A 23,961-nucleotide genomic window follows, 5' to 3' on the forward strand; every position below is an offset into this window, starting at 1 on the left:
TATTTACTCAGCAGCGAGCTTCATCTTCTTATCGGAGACGGCTGCGTTCAGCTCGAGCGCAAAACCTAACAGGCAAGGTGTTGCCTTGTGAGCAAGTTGACCTTGGAGCACTGGCTGAGCACACAGCGGAATGGTAACTAGGAACAATCCTCTGTTCAGCGCTCACGAAAGGTCGCTTCATTATTTTTATTCATACATATTTATTTGTCTTGTTGTCAGTCTCCTTCCTGAGGTAGAACATTTTCTCAGAAAGGCTTTCTGTGCCGCAGTCTTTATGACAAGGCACAGTAAGATTCCTGCTTCTGGTTTCATTTTGTTCTTAACCCTACGGGGGCTGCGATCATGTGGAAGTGTCGCTCTGCCTAAGATGCATTTTGCTTTAAGCACAGATGAGACAGCAGACATAAGCATCAGCACCCTGCATTTGAAACAGGGTTATTCACTCATCTAAAATACTGGGAATTTTCACAAAACCGTACTTGTCAATGGTACCTCTTCAAAGTTTGTGGAAATAGTCTGTCATCCTTGTGAGATGTAAAATACAACTTTGCATCAAGGATGCAAAAGCATCCTTGTGCACTTTTCAAATGTTAGTTCCTTTGTGTAGGAAGTGTGTTAAATACAGTACTTGAAACCTGTTTTTATGTTACATTACCCAAAGGGATGCGGGACTAAGGAGTGACCTATCCAACCATGTCTTTGAAACTAATACTCTTACTTAGAGATCGCCCAAAGCAGCAGATTCTGATCTGATGTCTTGCTATTTTACTGGGTCACCGTTTAATCTGATGGGAAGAGGAGAGAGCCTCATGGACAATGCCTGTAGCTGTGGCTCCCCATTGCATGAGTGCTTGCTGGAGACAAATATGGCTTTTAAAGGAGTGAAGACTTTACTGACCAATTCTGATTAACCTGAGCAGTGCTGCTGGATGAGTCACTCCCTCTTAACACACTCCTTGTAGCATCTTCTGTTGCAGCTGTTCACCTCTCGTTAGCAGGCAATTAATGATTAATGCCCACCTTAGTGCATCCTTAGTAACACTGCTTTGCCTCATCTAGACATTGAAATGAGGGCACTGAGGTTGGCACAGGCACCTCTAATGAAGATGCCAGCTGAACTCCGCCTTTCCCTCTCTAAACCTCATTAAAACCACCCCCAATCCAAATAGCACTTCATAATCCCATGGAAGAAATATAAGAAATAAGAAACTAGAAATCTCCCAAGGCCACTGCAGAGTATTTTGTATCTGGCAGCTCTGCCCTTTGATGTTCTCTATTGATCTCCCTCGTTCTGACATGTTCACTAAAGCCTGTGGGATTATTAGGCTTATTAGAGCCTATAGAGAAAGAGAGGTGGGGGACTTCATCTCCAAAAATTAGAATAGAGAGAAAGTTATAAATCAAACAAACCGTGCCAGGGGGATCTCTCAATCTCAACAGTACCTACCGCCTCTGTTGACATTCTGATCAATGTGTACATTGAACACAAGCACCTTTTTAACTTTTCTGCAAAGATGGGAAACTTTGAAAATATCGGGCAGTTTCATGTGCAGGCACTGGTGAAGAAAGGATAAGCAGTAGCCCATATAGTGCCGTGCTTTTTTTAAGATTCAGAAATGTTCCACAAGTAACCTAGCCAGCAAAGGTGCTTGCTCTGAGCATAGATTGTGATTTCCTGGGTTTTGGGTTGACGTGATGTTGTTGGGGTGTGCTCAGATGTCTGGCAGGCAACACCTCCTGTGAGAGGCATCCCACTCCCCTCTATGGTCCCAAGCAGGGTGTCAACAAGCTAAAAGGTTTGATGGGTGGGCATTCATAGAAAAATACCCTCAATTGCTTAAAACCATCTGTAACTGCCAGTTGTTTTCCTTTCATTATCCAGCTTAGTTCACTGCTACAACCCTCATACCAGCAATAATGACATGTAGATTTTGTGCATACATGATTGCAGCACATCTTTTCTGGCCATTTTTTCCCTCTTCAGTATCCCCAGTATCGACAGATGAGTTAAGTGCTGGACTGATGCAATTCTCGCTTGATAATTAGGTAAATTTGCAGGCACCGTGAGGTGGCTTCACAGTCACCATAAAACTCAGCCTGTTGTGCTCCACTGCTTGTGGAAACCTGTTCCTAGTCTATTTAATCTATTTAGATGTGGTGTGTGCTCTGCTAAGACACCCCTTGCAACTGTACCATTAGGACTTTGAAAGAAACCAATAGAGGTGATGACTACTCCAGTTAGCACTCTTGGAAAGACTATAGATTTCTAAGCATCTTGAGTTTCAACTCAATTTTTGTCAACTGCTTTGGTTTCTGAGTGCCTAATTTGTTCAGTAAAGATTAGAAAGACCCCGTATGGAAAGAACCCAAAGATTAGAAAGGGTGGGGTATATTGAATTGGGTGAAATGGCAGGAAATTGTGCTGAAACTATGAAAAGCTGCAAAGATTAAGTCGAGGGAGTTAGATGGTGTTCTTTGTTGAAGAATGGAAAATGTCTGTGTGCTCTACACTGAACACAGAAGATCCAGGATTTAAATAAACTGTTATGGCCAAGAACCTTTGAATTGAAATGAACCTCTGAGATCAGAAAGAGGAGTGATAACGGGAATACACTAAATTGGATTGCTGTGTGAAGAGGTACACGATGAGATCCCAGTTTGCTTTTGTCATCAGAACTTTGGCTGTAGTTGAATAGTTTAAGAATACAGTATAGTCTTAAACTTACAGCTGTGTGTCTAAATAATGGAATTTGCTTTCTATTTGCTGAAATTGCAGACTGCACATGTTCCATGTAGAGGGTAACATAACTGCTTTCTAGTGAAGCAAAGCTATTGAATAGCTGTGCCCGGGGCCTTTATCGATTACAGAAATAACAAGGAGTTAGATATATTTATACAGGTCTACCAGTAAATAAAGCATGACCATTCTGAAGCAGGTTGTCTCTCAAGTGGGATAGAATCCCTCGACCTAGATAAGAGAGACTTCAGATTTGGACCAACAAAGGATACTTGCTCAGCAGATGATACAAGTGAACACCATCAGCTCTTAAACTTGCCTGGTTTATAGACTCACTGAGCAAGTTATTAGGAGCCCTCTGTCAAATGAGTGGGTTTCTTTCAGTGGCAGGCAGTGAAACTGATTTTTTTTTAATGATCTTTTTTGGTGCCAACAATCGAGATCGCAGTCCTGTTAAAAAAACTACTGGGTTCAGTTTCACAAACCATTGTCCTTATATGACCATGATTGCAGGAAACCACACAAGAAGAAAGGAATGGGATTGGGCTGTAAATATGTCAAATCTTGTAAATTCATGTCACACCCTGTTAAAGCTATTGCTGATCACAAGAGCATGGCAAGATGTTCGTTGGATGGGGGGGTTCCTAGTACTGTTCAGCCAGTGTAGAGTTTGCAGTTGAAGGTATATACAATTTTGAATCTGTTGGATTGCACAGAAAGTGGCTGTTTAACATCTGCCTCCCCCAGTGAATTTGCAGAGCTCTATCATTATGGCAACTGCCATCGTGGCCATCCAAGCATCAGAAAGAACAAGAGCTCATGATGAAAAAACTATCCAACTACCTTCTTGGAGAATTTTTCACCCCCTATAAAAGCCAGCTCCTTCTAAAGGCTGCAGCAGCAGACAAGGCACGCTAAAAAGTCTTTGTGTTGTGAAGTTTTAAAGGACCCTCAAGGTTCTGAAATGCACCAAGTGTGTAGCGAGGTTATGAATCATCCAGCATATCAGGTTAATTAGTAAAGTCTTTATAATAATCATGGCACTAGCTGTACCTCGGAAGCTCCCCGTAGCAAAACACAGTCCAGCCAGCGGCAGCGCTTTCAGCGAGGCCGCTCTCTGTTATAAATCGGATCCCAACACTCGCCGCCAAGGAGTGTGGAATTGTTTAGAAGTATTGAGGCCACCGGTGTCAGGTTTTTCTACACTGTCGGTGCTCTGTCTGCGGCAGACACAAACATCACCATTTTCATTTTCCGGCTTACGCCAAACGCAGCACCCAAAGACAGGTCTGCAGGGCAGCATTTCATTTACAAAAACCACGTTATTAAGGAAGATCGCCCAGGTCAGGCAATGACAGACATCGCACCAGCTGGGAGAAACGACAGGCTGAAGAGCTCACGGGCCATCCTCTGGCAGTGTAGCACTGCACCAGCTCAAGGCAGAACCCGCAACTTCTTGATAATTATTTACTTAATTATCTGGTCAGGATTTCTTTTATTGTCTTCTGCAGTCTTAGCTTTCTCATCAAGGGAGGCTTGTTAAAGGGCAGCGACGTACGTTCTTGATGTCTTCAAACAATACAAAGCTGATGTTCAGGATTGCATATCTGATGGGATAATTGGTTTTGCTTTTGTAAAATTTAAAGGCATGAGCTTTGAAATTAGGTTAGCACAATTACAATCCAGCTACTCTTTTATTATTATTATTATGCATGTTCAACTGGAAAATCCACAATTACCCTGATTGTAGTGTTTCCTACTCTGAATTAATTTTCTTCATTATTAAGACTTTGTTCATTCTTACGGAGTGTGAAAATCTTGGGGGGGGCGGGGGTTCTGGGGGAACTGGAGACATTGTTTTAATTGCTATTCCTCTCAAGTCCTACAGGTTGTCTTTCACAAACAGGACAGTAGCCATCATTGTGAAAGTTTCCTAGAAAGGCACTGCTTTATTTTCTCAAGGAATTTGAAAGCTAGATGGGTCAGAGTGAGATACAGAAGAGTGTATTGAAGGCTGATAAATGCAGGGTGGTACTGTGGTGTGGTGGTTTGCGCTGCTACCATATGGATCTTGTGTCTTTTGGTTCTAATTTCAACCTGGACAACCAGCCAAAAACCCACACGGACATGAGGAAAGCATGCTAACTCAATGCAGAAGAAGTGGCTTGGCTTGCTTTCTTCATATATGTGTTCCTGATGAGTCCTCTGTTTTCCTCCCACCTTCCATAGACATGCTAGCTAGATCAGTGTCTCTGTGGGCCCCTGTGATGGACCGGTGTCCAGCCTGGGCTGTAGTCATGCCTTGTGCCTTGTGATTCTGAGAGTAACTCCGGGTTATATCTTGACGTTATTAAGGTAAAGCATCTATGGACGATGGATGAATGTGTCTTAAAATTATGGAAAGATGAATGTGTCTTAAAATTATTAGGGAAAAAACATGCGAAGTTGGTTTAGAAGTTGGTAAACTTCTAAAGAACATCCTAGAATTCAAATGTGACAGGTGGGTGTGATTGTTGCCTCTCTCCATGTGCCTGCAGGGTGCAGTTGAGAAGAACATGTTTTTGTCCACAGATAATGACTTTGGATTCAGCCCAGCTCTTTCTAAGAAGAGGAAGTGAAAAAATGAATTAGCAGAGAAGCATCATTTTAAAATTATTTTGATGCTCTTTCAGATGCAGGATAAGATAGCATCTACAAACCTTTCGCTGTTAATTAATAATTATCTTATTGTATGCAAGGATGACCTTTCTGCTGCTTTAAAGCAATGCTTTGAAAGTCAAAGTTAGAAGATTGAACTTAGTTTAGGTACAGTATCCTGACAAATGGCAATATATTACCTTACTCTTATTTAATGATACTCTTGTTTAATAATTGCTATCTATAGCTTATTTAACCAGGTATGTACCTAGAACAAATTCTAATGTACAATGACGACCTGGCCAATAGGCTTTACGCTGTTGTCGCACAGAAAACAGATCCGTGAAAGAAGGAAAAGAACAATCAATAAACTTGAAATAACATAACAGGACATGGCAGTCTTAACAAGTACAAGTGTCAGCTGGAAAAAAAATGTAATCAAACAACTGAAAATGCCCTCAGATATGAAGGTGGATGGTTTCAGCTCTCTGCAGATTGCTCCAGTCAATGGCAGGGGCAAATAAAATCAACTACCAACTTCGGGCAGAAGTACTCTTGGGAGGTTCAGTCTGATAATTTGACATCTGAAGTCGTAGCATAGTACAAAGAACGGCCAGAATTTATTCATACAGGCATTTTCCTCAGTTTTTGGAAATGTCACATTTTCTTTAGTGTTTTCCAGTTGAGTCCCTGCCGATCCTGCCTCTTTGCTGTCCTTTTCAGCAGCCTTTTTTGCAAATGTCCACTGTCTGGCTGGGACACATATGACATCAACATGCGACACATAGCTACACTATGTATACTGTATACTGCTCATTGTAGTGCAGGACTGTCACAGAGTGAGGCCTTGCTATACTGCTCATTGTAGTACAGGACTGTCACAGAGTGAGCCATTGCTATACTGCTCATTGTAGTACAGGACTGTCACAGAGTGAGCCATTGCTATACTGCTCATTGTAGTGCAGGACTGTCACAGAGTGAGGCCTTGCTATACTGCTCATTGTAGTACAGGACTGTCACAGAGTGAGCCATTGCTATACTGCTCATTGTAGTGCAGGACTGTCACAGAGTGAGGCCTTGCTATACTGCTCATTGTAGTACAGGACTGTCACAGAGTGAGCCATTGCTATACTGCTCATTGTAGTGCAGGACTGTCACAGAGTGAGGCCTTGCTATACTGCTCATTGTAGTACAGGACTGTCACAGAGTGAGCCATTGCTATACTGCTCATTGTAGTGCAGGACTGTCACAGAGTGAGCCATTGCTATACTGCTCATTGTAGTGCAGGACTGTCACAGAGTGAGCCATTGCTATACTGCTCATTGTAGTGCAGGGCTCATAGAGTGAGCCATTGCTATACTGCTCATTGTAGTACAGGACATTCACAGAGTGAGCCATTGCTATACTGCTCGTTGTAGTGCAGGACTCATAGAGTGAGCCACTGCTATACTGCTCATTGTAGTACAGGACTCATAGAGTGAGCCATTGCTATACTGCTCATTGTAGTACAGGACTGTCACAGAGTGAGCCATTGCTATACTGCTCATTGTAGTGCAGGACTGTCACAGAGTGAGCGATTGCTATACTGCTCATTGTAGTACAGGGCTGTCACAGAGTGAGCCATTGCTATACTGCTCATTGTAGGGCAGGACTCATAGAGAGACCCATTGCTTTACTGTTCATAGCAGTAGAGGATTATCACCACACAGAACACACAGTTTGTTCTGTTATAGGTGCTGTTGAGCACTGCCTGGTTTTGTACTACAGGACATAAACACGAGGATGTGTCCCTACAGAATTGCAATTAAGGACACTTAACAGATAATTACCGTTCAGGAGTTTTTTAAAATCTTATTTGGCAGAAAAAAATGTCTGCTTCTCTCCTCCAGATTGGTAAGCATTTGTTCAAGTTTTAAACTAAAAATAAATAGTATTTAAAGTGTCAGTTTTAATGTCCGGCAGGGGTAGGTCTCATGGTAACCCCACGTAACCGCCAGGAGGTTAGATTAACATCAGAGACTGGTCTTAAATCGGGAGCCCGACTTGTGAAAGGCTCACTTTGTGATTGTATGAAAGTCCTGGGCTTTCCAAGCTGGCTATGTTTTTCTGCCTCTGTATTGTACTACAGGGGTCTATGTGGTATATTGTAGCATGGTGTTACATTGCACAATAATAGAAATAAGGAAAGTAAAGCATGATCACTTAAATTGAGGTCACAAAGAATTAGAATCAGGGACTTCTGCTGTGGACTTGAAATAGACATTTTAGATCAATTGTGAAGCGAGTCAACATCTTGTGTTATTTCCCTAATTCATATTGAATTCCCTGTCTGCTTACATAACACGTCTTTCTTATATTGAATCCAACAACATCCTGCAATAATAACAGCAAAATGTACACATTCATAATGTTTTTTTTCCACCAAATCAGCACTGCAGATAGATAAAATGTTGCACTAGCTTGTATAAGAGGAAGTATCCTTGGTCAGAGGACATCAAAGAAGACAATCCTGTTTTTATCTCGTAAGTTTGCTTTTCAACAGTTCTTCTTCCTTTCTTCCTCTTCTCCTCTGCTGCTGTCTTAATATATAAATCTGGGCTGGGTTTTATCGCCTTGGCCGGTGATAAAAGAGAAATCAGTGAGCCCTGTTTATGAAGCGAGGATCAGTTCAGGTCTGTATAATGCCTGATAGACTCTAGACAGGGAGGTCAATAGAGACTTATTCATGAATGTATTCCCATCCTTTTCCTTCCTGCCCCAGGACCAGACACTGGAGTTTGGCTGTAATAGATGAAGGTGAAAGATAAAACGATATACCAGTTTCCTGGCTCTGTGCCTTATAGTAATGGAACTGAGTGCCCTGTCTGTTTCTTCAGGATGGGAAGTCTTCTAATTCGGTTGACATTGAAGCTGTTTTTTATATAACTGGGGTGTAAAGATACAGTATAAACGTATAATAGCAGTAAACACAGATACATGCAATTAATAAAAGAAACAGCTGTGACAGATTGTAAATTATCCATGTATTTAATCCACTCCTTGGAGTAATGCTGGTCGTGTTATTAAAATGGATGTTTAATGGCTTTTTAGTTTTGTTTTTTACTGCTTATACTGTAATGTGAGTGATGTGTTTTAAAATACTTAAATTTGTACTTAGATTCTGCTAATTAACAGTATTGCCTCCAGCATCCTCTCTCAGCTTTTGTGCACATTTTTTAAATAGCTGAGAAACCTATTTAAAGGTTTATAACCTTTGTTAAAAGGAACCATTCTAATACAGAATGACAAACCATATCCAGACAGACGATTTTAGCAATAATATTATTATTAGCATTTAGCATAATTCCCTGCTTTTATTTTTTGCAGTAATGCACTTTCCTCCAAACATTCCATCTGTTCTCCCCCTACTATCATGCAGGCTGTATTCTTAAACTCGGTTAATTCACCAGACACTTTATTTCTGAATAAAATAGAAATATTTATGTTGCTTTCAAAACAAAATTGAAACCTTGAATTTGAAACAAAATTGAAGCTTTTAAAGAAAATATGCAGGACTAAATATTGTATCAATCAGTAAAAGATTGAAAAACTGATGTGTTGTGGTAGTAAGTGTTTTGTGTACCTGACTTCAAAATCAAATTTTATGCATTTGTCGCAGGCTGAGCCAGAGAATTGGACCCCAATTGGCCAAGATTGGCATTTTCCCCAACTGTAGTGCACAAAGGCTAACAGCAGATGGTGGACTATCAGTTTTCAGCCCAGAGACATCCAACAGCACAGTCACACAATGTGATGTGTGGCTGAGCAGAGCTGTCTAAGTTATCCCATCGTACAGCCTCCTCACCTCTCGGGCATTAAGGAAACTCCTCATTTGGCGAAGAGGAGTGGAGACCATTTTCTTTCTGGTCTCCCACTTCCTTCGCTCTCATCCTTCTATCCTCTGTGGTAGAATGAACTATCCATGAAATCTGAAGCGTTCAGTCCCTGACTGCCTGTTCGAGAGTCATGTGTTTAGGTGGCACCTGTGATACCTTTCTGTTTCATTCTTCAGTCACTTTTACACCATATTGCAGTAAAGTTCTTAACACCCAAGCTGACAGTGGGATTTGCTTATTACACTAACTGCTGTTTTGGAATACATACTGTACCTTTAGGCTGTTTTCATTGCTGCCTCATATCCACACTGTCAGTATTCCATCTTATTGGATTTCATTTTGCCTAGCACAGCACTTCCAGCATGTGCTGGCCTTATTGCGATTTTATTAATTTATCTTGTCATACCTACATGATGTATCCTTGTACTTGCCTAATATAAGCTTTATATATTGTACGTCACCCTTGATAAGGGTGTCTGCTAAGCAATAAACTAATGTCCTGGTGACCATGATGCAACTTTTACTCCTTTACAATTGAAATCATCACTAAATAGGCAGCAAGGATGCTAATTAAGCCTTTTATTAAATGTCAGCCTCTGTGCATGCCATGTGGGTGCAGTGCATAGGAGCTTGATATGAAAAGGTCAGAGTGATGTGCCAAGGTCATTTCAGCCTGCAGACCCTTGGATGACCTTTTCACTGCTTTGGTAGATTCAAGGAAGCCAGGGTACCTTTGAAGGAAGGGTTCAGGTGTTTTTCCTCCAGTGTGGATGCCAATGTGCAATTATCCATTTACGCCAGCACTGAAAACATAATGCAGTGTTCCAAGTGTTTGACTCAAATGTTGAAAATGATACACTGCAGTTATCCAAAGCATTGCTCCATGATTCTCTTTTATTCTTGCTGCTTAGATTTAGTTTGCCATGTTTTGAATAAACAGATCCAGCAGAAACTTCAGTGACGCAGAAGCATTATATCACCATTAAAGGAAGAATGGAAAATTCATCTGATTGCAGGGAACTCATTTTAGCCTACAGTTCTCTGTAGTTGGTACACCAAAGGAGGTACCAAATGATCAACTTTCTTTCAATAAAGATTCATTATGATCACTTAAATTATTAACTGCAAACATGTTTTTTTACGTGAAAAAACATCAGAGTCTTGGTCCAGAATCTTCGGAGGATCAAAGAATTCATGTTTCTTAAAAGAAAAAAAAATACATGCACGTTTTAACTTCCTCTGTAGGCCAGGAGGCTGAGAAACCTGCAAAAGGTCAGCTGTCTGGTTGGATCTCTGCATCTGTTGATGGTAGCATTACAACCTTGTAATCTGATCTCAGATTGGGTCTCTGAAGCCAGAACCATTGGCAACAGCATGGCCATCTTGTACCGATCTTGTCTAATCTAGGAAGTTAGCCCAAACTAGCCCAGATAAGCACTGGGATGGGAAACCTCTTAGTAAAACAGGTGGCTGCTGCTAATCGTATTGGAGGGCCAGTAGTTGGTGCTTTCCCTGTCTTGACCAGAATTCCCACAGTGATGCCACAGTATGGTGACCAGGGACACTGCGCTGTAGGAAGTACTGTCCTTCAGACAAGATATTAAACTGAGATATTGTAAAAGTAGGAGTATTGACCTTGATCTCCTATTTAAATGTCACTCTGGGTTTAAAACAAATGGCCTTCTTAAAGGCCACCTAAATTCATTTGGTGAATTACATGTAAATTCATGCTTCCCTACCTGATCTGTGGTGCTACTGATGCAAGTAATGGTTGTTCTTTATAAGTATTGTTAGTTCTCAACACAGGCATTCTGAACATTCCATGACAGGCTGGAATTTCCTGCTTTATCTTGTATACTCTGGCTAAAGCAAGCTGTCCATTTGACTTGCTTCACAAAGAACATGCCTCTGCTTTTTTTGTCGCCTGTTGGTGTTTAGTTCTATAAATCAGTTCAGCCTGTTTAATCTTGAAGTCAATTTCCTAAATGATGCGCTGATGATAGTTGTGAACTGATTTATAATTTCATTTTAAATCAAATAAACTTTTGTTCTCCGAGCTGTAGCTGGATATGATGGAAGCCTTTGTTATCTGCGTATTTACTTTGAGGCCCAACTGCAATTTTGGCACATATGGTACGTGTGAGTCAGGTTAGTTTGGCTGTCAATCAGTTTATCTTGTATCTGGAGCTGGAAGCTTTGATTGTGTTTTTTCCCCCAGGTAATAGTTTGTGTGGGTTTTCTAAAGAATAAATGAAATCATCTTTTTTTCATTAGTGTTGTGCGCAGTGCAGTGACCTTTCTGATGAGAAGATTAAAATACATTTAAAAAAAAAGCACGGCTGGAAGACAGGTTTGACCTACACTCCCGGCCTTGGCCAGTCCGTCTGTATGGGAGCTGGAGCCATGTTTAAGGTCCGGAATGCGGACGTGCACTCCTGGAAACTGCTGTCCCTGCACTGTAACCCAGGCTTGAAGAAACAAACCCGATAGACGGGTTGTTCTTCTTTAATTGTCAGCGAGAGGGAGACATGGAAAGCCCACTGTGTTAGTGGAGAAGGACGACAGTGGTTTGTACGGCGGGCCCGCAGTTGCAGAGAGGGGAATGAGAGGGAGGTGGCAGAAAGGGGGGAAGGATTAAGGAGATGGAGGTGACATGCCTGCAGATTCTCCTGCTATAAATCAGGAGCCTGGAGCCTGGGCAACAGTACCTTGGGGGTCGTTAGTTTTTGCATTATGCATGTGCCGACTTTATTACATTACGTATTTAGGCTAACACGTTTAGCAGTGATGTAACACACAGCCCACTGCTTTCGCAAATCTACTAAATTATGCAGCAGTGGTGTATTAGACCTGGGAGTTAGGGGCTCAGGCTGCGAATGTCAGCCGCTGCCTACGCCTAGGACAGCGCGCTCAGCACAGATCAGTATGACCAGCTGTTTTAATGTGAAGCAGATGCTTGGAGAATGGACTGTGAGAACCCCTTCAACTTTGTGCCTCTGATCCAGGGAGTGGTCCATCTTCTCAGCTTGTCTGCTTCTCGATTCTGCACTCGCAACGCAAGCACGCTACACTTCTTGGTCGGAGTTTTTGCCTTTATTTTGGTCTTCCCTGCCTGTCGCGCCTCACGTTCGGACTGTCTCTGGGCTTTTCCAGAGGAATGTTCTCCCCTCTTGCCCGCTCAGCTTTTCTTATGCGCTAATCCCGTTTTGAAATATTTCAGCAAAGAGGATTATCATGTAGGGTTTGCATGAAATTCCCACTCGGTTCACTTGCACCTAATTAAATTTCTCGTCTTCCAAAAAAAACCACCCATGCAATTCCTACGTTACATATTTATTTAAAAAGCATTCTGAGTAATGAAGTCAAATTGATGTGTTTTTGCAGAACATTTTAAGTACTCTGCAATCAGTCCATTGCAGGGGGACTAGTTTGGAACTTGATTGTGCTGGGGGGGTTTTTAAGAACAAGAAGACATTGCTTTCTCTTCTCTTAAAAATGTTATTTTTAATGTGTTTAAAGGAGAAATAGATGGTCAATAACACATGAGATCAACCAATTAGCAGAGGATGACAGTCTGCAGTCCCTAAGCAGTTTACGGGAGAAATAGATGAAGTGGTTTATGGCCCATAAAAAGCAGCATGGGTCTGAGGAACTCCACCGAGGTTACACACTCAACCTTGAGAAGATAAAGACAAACACTCCACCTGTCAGTCAGTAGTTTCCCACAGGCAGAAAACTGCAGCCACAGAAAAATCAACCTTTTTAAATAACTGCAGGAGCAGACTGCTGTCTTTCTGGGCAAGGAAACCACTCTATTAAAACACAAGTGGGATATTCTTTGCTTTCCATCTTTAGTAAATAACATGCCAGTATAATTAAATGACTGTCCTGCCATGCTAAAAGATGCTAAATCTGCCGTGTTTGACACTGCTGTCGCCCGCGTCTTCCCATTGATTTTGTACACAAGTTACTGAAGCCGTAAGTAAAGTGACTGCCCTTGTCACCTTGAAACCATTAATATTTTATAGTTCTCCGCTTCCATTTAACTGTGATCTTTCAGGGGTAGTTCTGAGAAGCACAGTAGATTTCAGTGACATTGTACATCTCAATAGTTTATTTTTATCTTAGTTACTTAAGACACTCTTTGCCATCCTGATCACAAAAGGATGTTTCAGCTTTAGAAAAAAGATTGCCTTTGCTATTTTTATATGCCATACATAAGGAGCTGGAAGCAGTTTTGTATCTGTGCAGTCAGTGAGATGAGCTCTCAGAAATAAAAAGAATGTTTAAGTGTCTGAAACACGTCTGTCCTATAAATCAGGCTTTCCAAATCCCCAGAAGAATGTTCTAAGGGGGAAAACTGCTTATTATGCATTTGAAGGTGAAGGTTGAGCTATTTCATCAAGTTTATTAATGTGTTGTATCATATCTCACAATCAGTGATTAGACTATGGGTTGTTTTTTTTCCTCTCCTCCTAAAGCCAGGAGATATTTTTTCTAAACACAGAGTTTTCTTGCTACCTTTACGTTTGACATTATTACAACTGAGAATGTTGGTTATTATTCGATCTACTGTCTGGCTAAAGCTATGTAAATTATTTAACTTAATAATTTGACTAATGTATCTGAAATTGTCAATTGGGAGCCACATCGCCACATGCATTAACATGGTATTTAACCTTGCACCAGGATGCACTGGTAACAGAACAAAATCAGACCCTGCCTCCAGCCATACTTATGTCAGTATCTATGTATAGTAGAACTGCAAAGAAGGAACTTACTGTAATGATAATGGGAAATTCTAGGAGGGGATCACGATAGCAGTGGCCTAGAATGACTGCACTTGAAGTCACTGTATGGATTAATCATCACTGTAGGACGTAATGAAAAGAAACCTAGTTGGCGAGGAAAGGGATTCACATATATGTGTGCATCCTGATACCTGCATGTCTTGGGTATGGCAGGCATGCATGGTAAAAAAAAGCACAAGACCTGGGAATGTCCTCACTCTGGTGTTGTGGAGACAGATCAGGTGCCCTCTTTGTTATTGCGGCATCACCTCTCAGTCTTATGAGTCATGGCTGCTAGTCCTAGTAGAACTAGCTCTGCCTTGACCAGGTTGTTGATTCTGGGTAGCTCTGGCTCTGTCTGTCAATCTAGAGGGTTGTTTACTTTCAGAACCACTATTATGCTGAATAAATAAAGGTAATTCACTGCTGTCTGATTAATTACAATTTTTAGACTCTGCTAAACCTAAACAGAATTAGGAGAGGCTGATGATTACTGATCTGATTCTTGCTTTTAAAAAAAATGAATTTACTCTTTTTGTTTGTTACACCCACCTGATTTTGAGTAGCCAATGGTGTTTCATTGTCTTGGCTCACAGCTGCATTCCTCAGCACTTGCTCACAGGGAAGAAAGAGGAAGTGGCATCCTCTTCTGCCCTGCCCACCTTCGAACCATTGATATTTTAACAGTTGCTTACTCTCTGTTTCTTGTCTCATCCAAAGGATGCAACTCTCTCTGTAGCACATGAAAAGACATCGGCAACTCTAATATTCTGTTTGAGCTGTACTCATTCAATGAATTATGTATTAATAAGATTATGCACCACTTGCTTGCTGTTCAACAATAAAGACCTCCATTAGAGGACGGAGAGTTAGATCTTTTAGCCAAACCTGTTGAGGGCAGTAATAGCCAGTATCCGTGGGTATGCGATTATATCTTGCGGGATGTTTAGAAGTTTGTGTCCCAGGCTGTTTCACTGTCTTTTGCTGGCTGCTGCAAGTGTCTCTGCTCACTGCAGTTATTAAGGTTCACCTCCAGAAGTGAACCAGAAACACTAACCAGTGTTTACTCTGTGTGTTGTGCATCTTGTTAAAAAGCTGTACACTGTTTTTTCTCCCCAATGCATCTGTACCAGGAATATACTGTATCTAGTCTATTCTGTGTGCCGAGCAGTTCAAATACATAACATTAAAGCAGCTTTCACAAACTGCATAATTAGACTCCACATTATTTGGGAGAGTGCTTCTGACTCAAAGCAAAGCAGTGCATTGAAATTAGCATTTAATATGCAACAGCAACAAATTATAACATCCTAACTCCATACACTCTCTTTAGTTGAGGTTCTGTCAGTATGTGAGATCTGAATATTAAGTTTTGGGACTGAATTATTCTGGTTTATAAGGGCTTTATTAATGCATGACTATTTTTTTTTTCCTTGCAAACCAATGCTGTGTCTCGAAGTATAGTCCATGCAAGTTTTACTGGTGACATTTTTTAAGGGTGCTATCAATGAGAGGATGGTTTTCTGTCCCAGAAAATAATTCTCTCACCTTGTATTATCCGGTTGGCCTCACCAGACGTGACGGAGGGGTTTCTGCTCAAGAGGTGACAAGGTGGTGCCAACTATGACCCGGAAGAAATTGGTGTTGATGCCCGAGGTTGACAAACACATGCTGTCGAGGGTGGGAGGAGGTCTACAGAAGACACGTTCTTTAGCCATTGTGTCAGATTCCCTGTTCTCCACTTCAGTTGATAGCCTCCGGTGACTTTTATTTTTTCTGGCTGAAGTGCTCATTCAACAATGAAACTGCATGTAAGCAATAAAGTGGCATTTCTTGAAGGCACCGTGTGAGTCATGCACTCAGACGGCATGTTATACTCAAGGTTTTTAACCGTACGAAACAAAATAAATACAGAAAAACATCAGGCCTTTGTGTTCCTGACCGCATAAGAAGAAACTCTCAGTTCAGTGAGAGCTCAGCAGCACTTAAGCAGTCCCGTCGGAATACAGTACTAGCAGGCACATGTGCACAGAATCCTTGGATATCCCCCCCTGCAGGCGGCCTTGCCACACTGCATCCTCTGTTGCACTGGCGCCCGTGTCTGCTGAGGCATCACTAGCTCCAGGCTTAAGAGATACAATCTTTCAGGGAGAAGGCAGCGCTGCTTATCTTCCAGAGCTATTAAGACAAATTGATAATCTTTGTTTCCTCTGCAAATTGCGCTTTAGAATATTTATATATCTTTTCCTGATTTTTTTTTCCTCCCAAGATAACTCTTGTGAAATTTACACGTTATGAAATTCTCCGAGCTGTTGAATTGCCGTTGTTATGCATCAGCTCTTCTAACTCTGCTTGAAGTATTGTTGGTTATATTGCTCCTGACAGCTAGGATTATTACAATTATTACAATTATGGAACATTAGCAATGCAGCGTTGGGCGTTTGGACTGCAGTTATCCTTGTGCACGGTGGTTCAACATGCGCCTCTCTAGCTCGGAGTCTAATTAGAACAACTCTCTACCCCTTTAGGAGAAAATGGAGAAAACAAATGCAAATCTGTGACTTACAGCTCCATTTCATAATTTGTTTTACAGTCCTGTTTAAATTTTGGGAAGTGGTGTGCTTTGATGCATGGTTTATGAAGACAAGTTTATGAAGTTATTAAGTGTGTCCATTTTTAGGCCTGTATGCCAAACCTTTTAGACTAAGGGACTTAATTTGTGCCCTGACTGCAAGAGAAGACTTCCTGGTTTGGTGAGAACTCAGCTCTTAAGAGCCCCTGCAGAATAGAGTACTTACAGATCCAGGGGCAAAATATCCTCAGAGTGCTGATCCTTGCTCGAGTTTGCAGAAAGTCCTTTCTTCTGCTTTGTCTGAGTGAGTGACAGCACAGAAGTGACGCAGACAGAGAACAAATGAGGTCTCTCATCAGAAATGCTGCTCAGTCTGCAGTACTTTGAGATAGATTTGATTATGCGCAGCTCATTCAAAAATACACCCCAGAGAGATGAAAGTAAAGACGTGTATATATTCATGGGGGTGGCTGGAAGACCTTGAGAAGCCTTTCATATGTGTTTACCTCTACTGCTTAGAGGGTTAAAAAGGCATTATTCTCAGTTTGTAATACATTCTTCGTAGAGGAAATTTCAAGGTATTTTCTCCTGAGTTGATAGATTTGTCACTTGCTGAAAGGATTAAGGAGAGAATTGCCTTGTGTTCCTTTGCTTTCAAGATCAAACCCTGTTCCTCAGATCGTGCAGAAACTCTTTCCTCCCGACCTTCTGTCCACAGAGAAATTCTCCTCTCTTGTTTAGAGTGAAATGCATTGAAGGATAGCCATCTATGCTTATGCCAGGCAGGATCTTGCAGGAACTATAAAAATACCACTTGGTAGCCTGTGAAGAACATTTTTGCGATGCCTGGTGGGGATTAAGAATTGTAATCATTTGAGGTTTGCACTTTTTATGACCTGTGTCCTTGAGCCTACCTTGTAGAGAGTCCTGTCACATTACAACAAGCAGCAAACAAAAAGACTTGAATACAGTTGTGTGCTATAGCTTGGCTTTGTACATAATGCAGGGCTGACACCGACTCTCATGCTTAAGACTGATTTGTGCTATGGGACTGTTGTGGAAAAACTGTAAGATTTCATTATCAGGTGGGGGTGGTTGTTGTTGCAGTATGCTATGCATCCAGCTTTGATCAAATGTCTTTTCCTGAAAAAAATGCATATTTATAAAGTTTTTCTTCTACAAAATATATGCTTTGAATTTCAAACTGTACTCGATTAGATCTAACAGCGCTGAAGTGACACGTTCCATAAATGTCTAGCTCCACTATTATACAAAGAGAATTTTAAAGACGAAAAGAAGTGCTCAGCCTGCTCCTGGCACCGGGTGTGCCGTGTGTGGCTTGTGGTCCCTGTCCATCTCCCCTTTCACAGCGTTTCACCCTGTTTGCTGCTGTGGGCATGGAGGGGTGCGAGGAGTCGGAGTGCAGTTCAGTGAAGGTCTGAAATGAGTTTCGATGTGACTAAAACGGCCATTTCCTAAGAAAGCTGGAAGAAGAACCACACAAGGTGTATTTTCCAAAGTGCCCTGAATCACAACAGTGTTACAGAGGGTTTTTTAGTCTGGGTATAGCCATATTCACTCATTGTCTTTACTGCGAATGGGTGTTTGAGAGACCATTACCAAAATGCCTCTACTTATGGCACAGTGGCTATTCCTGATAATGTTATGCCCACCTTTCAGCTGAAATTGTCATGTACAGCAGCAGGTGTCTGTTAAAAATTCACTCAAGCCAGCTCAGGAGTCAGACTTCTACAGGTGAGCTGGAGAAATGAGCACCCCTGAGAAGGTGACTTTTAATGGGGCTGGATTCTGCAGGTAATGCAGCACATAGGAGCAGTATGGCAGTAGTTAAGCCTTTTTTGTGCAAACTGACAAATGTAATACAGGCCTAATGAAATGGAAGGTGCAGTGTGAAGTGTCTGTTTTATCTTGTTGCGGTCTATTAAACATTGAGGGCTGGAGTTTTAAGGCAGAGGAGGAGGCGGGTTACTTCGGAAGATTTCCCCTCTGCTCTCCGCCATTGTTTTGTTCTTTTTTTTGTGTGTTTCTGATCCTATTTTTTTTTTCAAAAGAACAGTAGTGAAATCCATAAATAATTGAAAGGGAATCTAGGGATTGGTTGGTGTTGTGATGTGGTGGGGAGTATAGCCTCCTCCATCCTACAGCCTCATTTACAGGGCTGCTTCCGTTTTTTCTGCATCTACTCTTCAGCTCCCAGTAGGAACCCTGGCTCTTGGTTGTGTGATTTATATTGTAGCCATAAGGAGGTGTACATGAAGTTGGATTGCACAGGTGAGAATAAAGGCAACACACAGGACTTCAGCTTTCCCTTGTGGAGCTGTTTTTTTTTTCATTTTGTAATCATGCAGAAATGCACGAGTAATCAGAGCTGTAACCCAGGGGCCGATAATTCTTCTCTCAGATCAGTTGCAGTCCATCAGCTTTTAGATTAAGGCTGGCGAGCAGGAAGATTCTTATACAACTGAGGAACACATCCGTGGAAGAGGGCTATAGGTGTGATGGTGATTTATTTCTGAAGTTCTTGTTCCGGTCTCACTTGTAAAGTGGTTTACCTCAGCCAGGGTAGATATCATTCATTTACATTACCCTCTGTTTCATTCAGGTTGCCCAGCTAATTGATATACTGCAGTGGGGAATGTGGTATGCTCCTTCAGTGTTATTGCTAAAGGCTTTTACTGGAGACCCCTTCTGAAAGTTACATTTGGTACGAAAGGGTGGACATTGGGTGTCGGGAGTTTAAATTATTGTTCAATAAGCACAGCGAAAGGCAATTTCCACCTTAATTGTAACCCTATATTATTAGTTTTCCTAATGGTGCAGAAACTCCCAGCATATCACGGAATTCCCATGGAAAACTCTCCTTCATCACTCCTGGAGAGTTTAGTCTCTAGTTTGGGCTAAATACCATTCGTAATGAATAATGTCCTTTTCAACTCTAATAGTTTACACACTCGATTAACGAGAACACACTGTGGTGCCACTTCAGTACACCCACCCCTTTCCACATTCTGTTCCCTTCATCACTTTGCATTAAGGAATGTCAGAGGTGCTTTCTGTTTAGGGTTGATGTTTTCAAATATTTCTCCTGAAATAAGCTATTTGGTGGATGTTTATTTGGCAAAGAACAAGGACATTTCGCAGAGTCTACTTTAACAACTGTTGTGCCGCTGCAAGGAAGGGCCGGGACACGTCAGACCTGTGTGATAAAAGCCCGGCTTTGCATGCAGAAACCAAAGATGAACAGAATCGCTTTTTGTTTGTTTTGTTTTTTTACAGTCAAATCTGAACCACGGAGAGCTGCCATCTGTCACTCTGTCTGGCGGAAGGCGTTCTCTGATACAATTTGATTCAGCTGCTTAACTGCTGGGATCGCTTGGATTTTTTTTAACAAACGCCACAGGGCACGGTGTGGGGATGGTGTCTGTCCACACAACAGAGGGAAAATCAGAAAGTAAAAAAAAATTACAAAATGGAGGAAGTTATCGATCATCGCTTTTTTTTCTGTCTTTGATTCAAAGCTCTTATCCACTTGTCTTGTGAAGAATACCAGGGAATCTACTTCAGACGCATGGATTTTTCACCTGTTCCTGCCTCTGCCATCTTGTTGAAATGGATTCCCAGGGATTCTGTAAGAAATGGCTTGATGAGATTCTTGGATCAAAGAGTCATCCTCGATGTTAAGAAAGCATGCAAGCAAATAAATAAATCCATAAATAAGCCAGCTGTCTAATAGGACAGAAGCCGTCCAAGGAAGATTTTGAGGAGTGTGCAACATCTCTGATCTCCACACTGCTGCATAACCAGGGGTTAACGTCGTACCTCTTCACTCTGAATCTGATTCTCTGAGCTTCGTCACAGTATTAATCGAAACAGAGCTGTTAAATAGTTCTTTTGCTGCCTCAAGCATAAAAAGGGACTTTTTTGCCCTTTGAAATGAAGCTTTGTGGAGACCCTTGTGTCAGCTTTTAGTCTGAGGAGATGGTGCTTATCTTTGTAGTGACTGTAAAATGATTGATAACTTAATGGGGTTTGATGGGGGTTTCGATACTGTAGAAGCAAAGTAACACACTACTTTAATGATCCTTATTGCTATAGTCTGTTCTTCACTCGTTTTAAATAGACTTTGTGAACATGATGGTTCTTTAATTAAATTTTCAATCTAACATTAAGTCCTGCTATACAACGGTCGTGAAACGTCACTTTCCCCCCCTCTCTTGGGGAAAGATGGGATCTTTCTGCGTCTCTAGTGTGGTCCCAGTGACTCTGGGGGTAGCTGCGTCTGTCAGCTCAGTTCCCATTCCACCACAACCAGTAATGAGATGAAAATTAAAGTGCAAATTAGTCCTAGGTGTTGAACCACCCAGACAATCTGATAATTAGAAAGCTGGTGTGAGAAAACAGCCACATGGTGAAAACTGAAGGCACTGTAGTGACAGTTTCACCTTTTGTTTGACTGGTTCATTAAGACTATTACAACAATACTGTAACAATCACATTTAGAGCTGAAGTGAAAAATCAAAAGCCTGGAGTTGCTGATGTAAGTATTGACACTATCAAAAATCCAATTAAATTAAGTGCAGTACATTTCAAGTTGTGCCTTTCCTAATTACAGTGCTCTAGAACTATAGGTGTGAATACTTGTCTCCAGCTCTATAAGATTGAAAGATACGTTTGTCTTATAATTCAGTCTGTTCAATATGATTGCACAAGGTTACTTTAGGAGTGATGGATGAGGAGGGGAGAATTCTTTTAGCTCAAAGTTGAGAAAGGGATTTGGCATGTTGGACCTCTTTTTCAGTCATCTGTAAGAAGTGCTAGGGCCAAAAGTGAGAAGGCAGAACTGCTGGTTGGGCGCAGTTTAGAGGTACACAACCCACGAGTGACCTTAATTTACATGTCCCCGAATCTGTCCATAAGATGACATCAGTGCTGCACGTCCTTATCAAAGCATCCCATCACTGAAGACCCTTTTTTTTTTAAAGCGTTTTACAGACATAATGCCAGAAGTAGCTTCATAAGATTTTCCCGTGAGCAGAGCAGCTTGAAGTGGGCCCCGGCTCTATTTCAGAATTGTTTAAGAGTTAAGATTTAAGAAAAAGAAAATCTGGTTTTACTGACTTTTGTTTTTTAGCTGCCAGCCACAGTCTCGGGGGCCGTGTGCGCGTGTGAGATTTTGCTAGATCTGACGAATGGACGGGGCCTTGTTCTGACAGGCTGGCCTTTCAGCACAGGGCAGTCGTTGGTGTGTCAGAGCTGCCTTTTCATTTTCTGTGGCTGCAGATGAAGTCCGTTTCCAGCTGCTCACTTTGTTCCTCCAGCCTCATAACTGTTTAAGCAGATGGGAATTAGTGTAAATTCAGCGGTCCTGGGCGAGATGTTTATTTAACTGAACAGGGATGCGCTTCTCAGTCCTCCCCAGGGGGAAAGCTGGCAGTGAATTCCTCTTCTGTTCCGTTATTTGCGCCGAAATGCAATGCAAAGGCTTTTATGTTATTGATGGGGAAAACCAAAGCAGCGAAACCCATTTTGACGACCTTTTCATATTTCTTTGCTCCGAAAGAATGCCTCAATCTGAGGGATTGAGAGGAGGGGGCAGGGGAAGAGGGGAGGGGTGGCTGGGCATGATGAGGAACCTTGTGTAATCTCAGATTTGCCTTTTTTTTTTTCTGGATGCCTCTGGGATTTTACTTAGTGGATAGGATGTACGTTTGCACGCGAGAGAGGAAAAAGAAAAGAGGGGGTAGAGAAGAGAATGGTATAATGCCTGTCGCTTCCTTGTGCGGAGGGTCGTTGTACTGTTAAAGGATGTTCATTTTTACAGCTCACTGAATCCCAGCAAAAATGCTCATGGAGATGACAGGGTACAATAGATTGTATTGTAACTCCCTCTGACGAAAGGCTTCAGTTATACAATGGCTGGGGTTATTTCTGCAGAATGTGGTTAGTGAGCGATATGGCAACCTCACTAACAGCACCTGACATGGGGGTCACAGAGGCCGTGCTGTGAGGAGGAGTGAAGTGGAGTGGGTTTGGGTGCGGAGTGGAGGGTTGTCTGCAGTCTTACAGAAGAAAAATAACAATTAGTGCCTTTTATTGTCAGGTTCAATCCCTTCCGGGGCTTCTCGTCTGGGAAGGGCTCGTGGAAATGTAACCAAATGCAGATTCCCAGGGAGTCTAGGAGGAACGGGTCTAATGTATTTGCATAATGTGGGAAAGTAGAAATAACAAAAGAGATTTTAAGTTACATTCATAGGTTGACTATGTTTACAACTGCCCCACAGGCTTTGTGCCAATACTTACACACTGATCTCAGGTCCAGAAAGCCAGCCTATATCACCAGATATTTCATGACAATTTGTGGGTGTCTTTGCTGTCTGACCTCAGGTTGGAGCCCAGGCAGACGCCAGACCTCCTACGTTTTAATGGAGTGGTTGGATGGATGAGATTCTTGAATCAATTAGTCACTAAATACCATCACGTATTATCTAGTTTTATCTAGCTGTAGATGGGCTGAATGGCTCCACTCTTATCTATTTGTAAACGGTCTTATTCCAATTATTTTTCAGTGTTCTTTCACTCTACAAATTCTTCTTTTGTTCTGTTATCTTTTTTTGCCTCAGAAATGATGTTTTGTGTCAAAATGTCACAACAAAATGTTGTGCTGTCTTTCCACCTGGCAGTAGAGAACAGGAAGGAGTAGCTAGAGTTTGCTTCCACCTGACTGCAGTTGGCCTTTGAACAGGGCTACAAGCTTAATGAAAGAAGCATTTGGTCTCGCCAGAGCAGTCTGCTACATCCCTGGGCTCATCTGTAGCTCTGTGGGGAAGCAATTGATTCAGGCATTTTCCTCTTTCTGCTAGGAGGAAATTAAAGTTACAAGATAAGTGTTGAACCTGCTAAGACGCTGTGCTTTTGTATATTAACAAGTTTAATTTTAAAAGAATAGAATAGGAAATATGACAGTGGATTCTAAAAAAAACCCAGATATTTGCTTCTTGGGTTATTATGTTTCAGGTTGTCCATCTGTGATGCTCGCTATTAAACTTTCCAGAGTTGTGGATCTCCACACGCCATAGAAAGATTATTTCACACCGTAGTTTCCATCCGAACTTGCATGTTGAAGGCTAAGGGAAGTGAAGGCGTGAAATGCTTTTGATGGAAGAAAATTGAGGCTGTTCATTTAATTACAGCTATGCCTCAATCAGAGTAACACAGTATGACGTTTAACCAGCTTAATGTAACAGCTGGTAGTTTTGAAATAATACATGTATATCCTAACCTTGCGTTTGGCATTGTCTCAAAGCCTGCCTCCCTCTGAGATAAGTACGA

General features: G+C 41.7%; 1 protein-coding gene across 2 annotated transcripts in view; it reads left to right on the forward strand.

Moving 5' to 3' along the window:
* magi3a (membrane associated guanylate kinase, WW and PDZ domain containing 3a) overlaps positions 1 to 23,961 on the forward strand; it is a 155,985-nt gene that overhangs the window by 68,952 nt on the left and 63,072 nt on the right. The gene's annotated exons all lie outside the window — the stretch shown is intronic.

The sequence above is a fragment of the Atractosteus spatula genome, chromosome 7 (genome assembly GCF_055471065.1).
Source record: "Atractosteus spatula isolate fAtrSpa1 chromosome 7, fAtrSpa1.hap1, whole genome shotgun sequence".
In the NCBI taxonomy this organism is placed as follows: Eukaryota; Metazoa; Chordata; class Actinopteri; order Semionotiformes; family Lepisosteidae; genus Atractosteus; species Atractosteus spatula.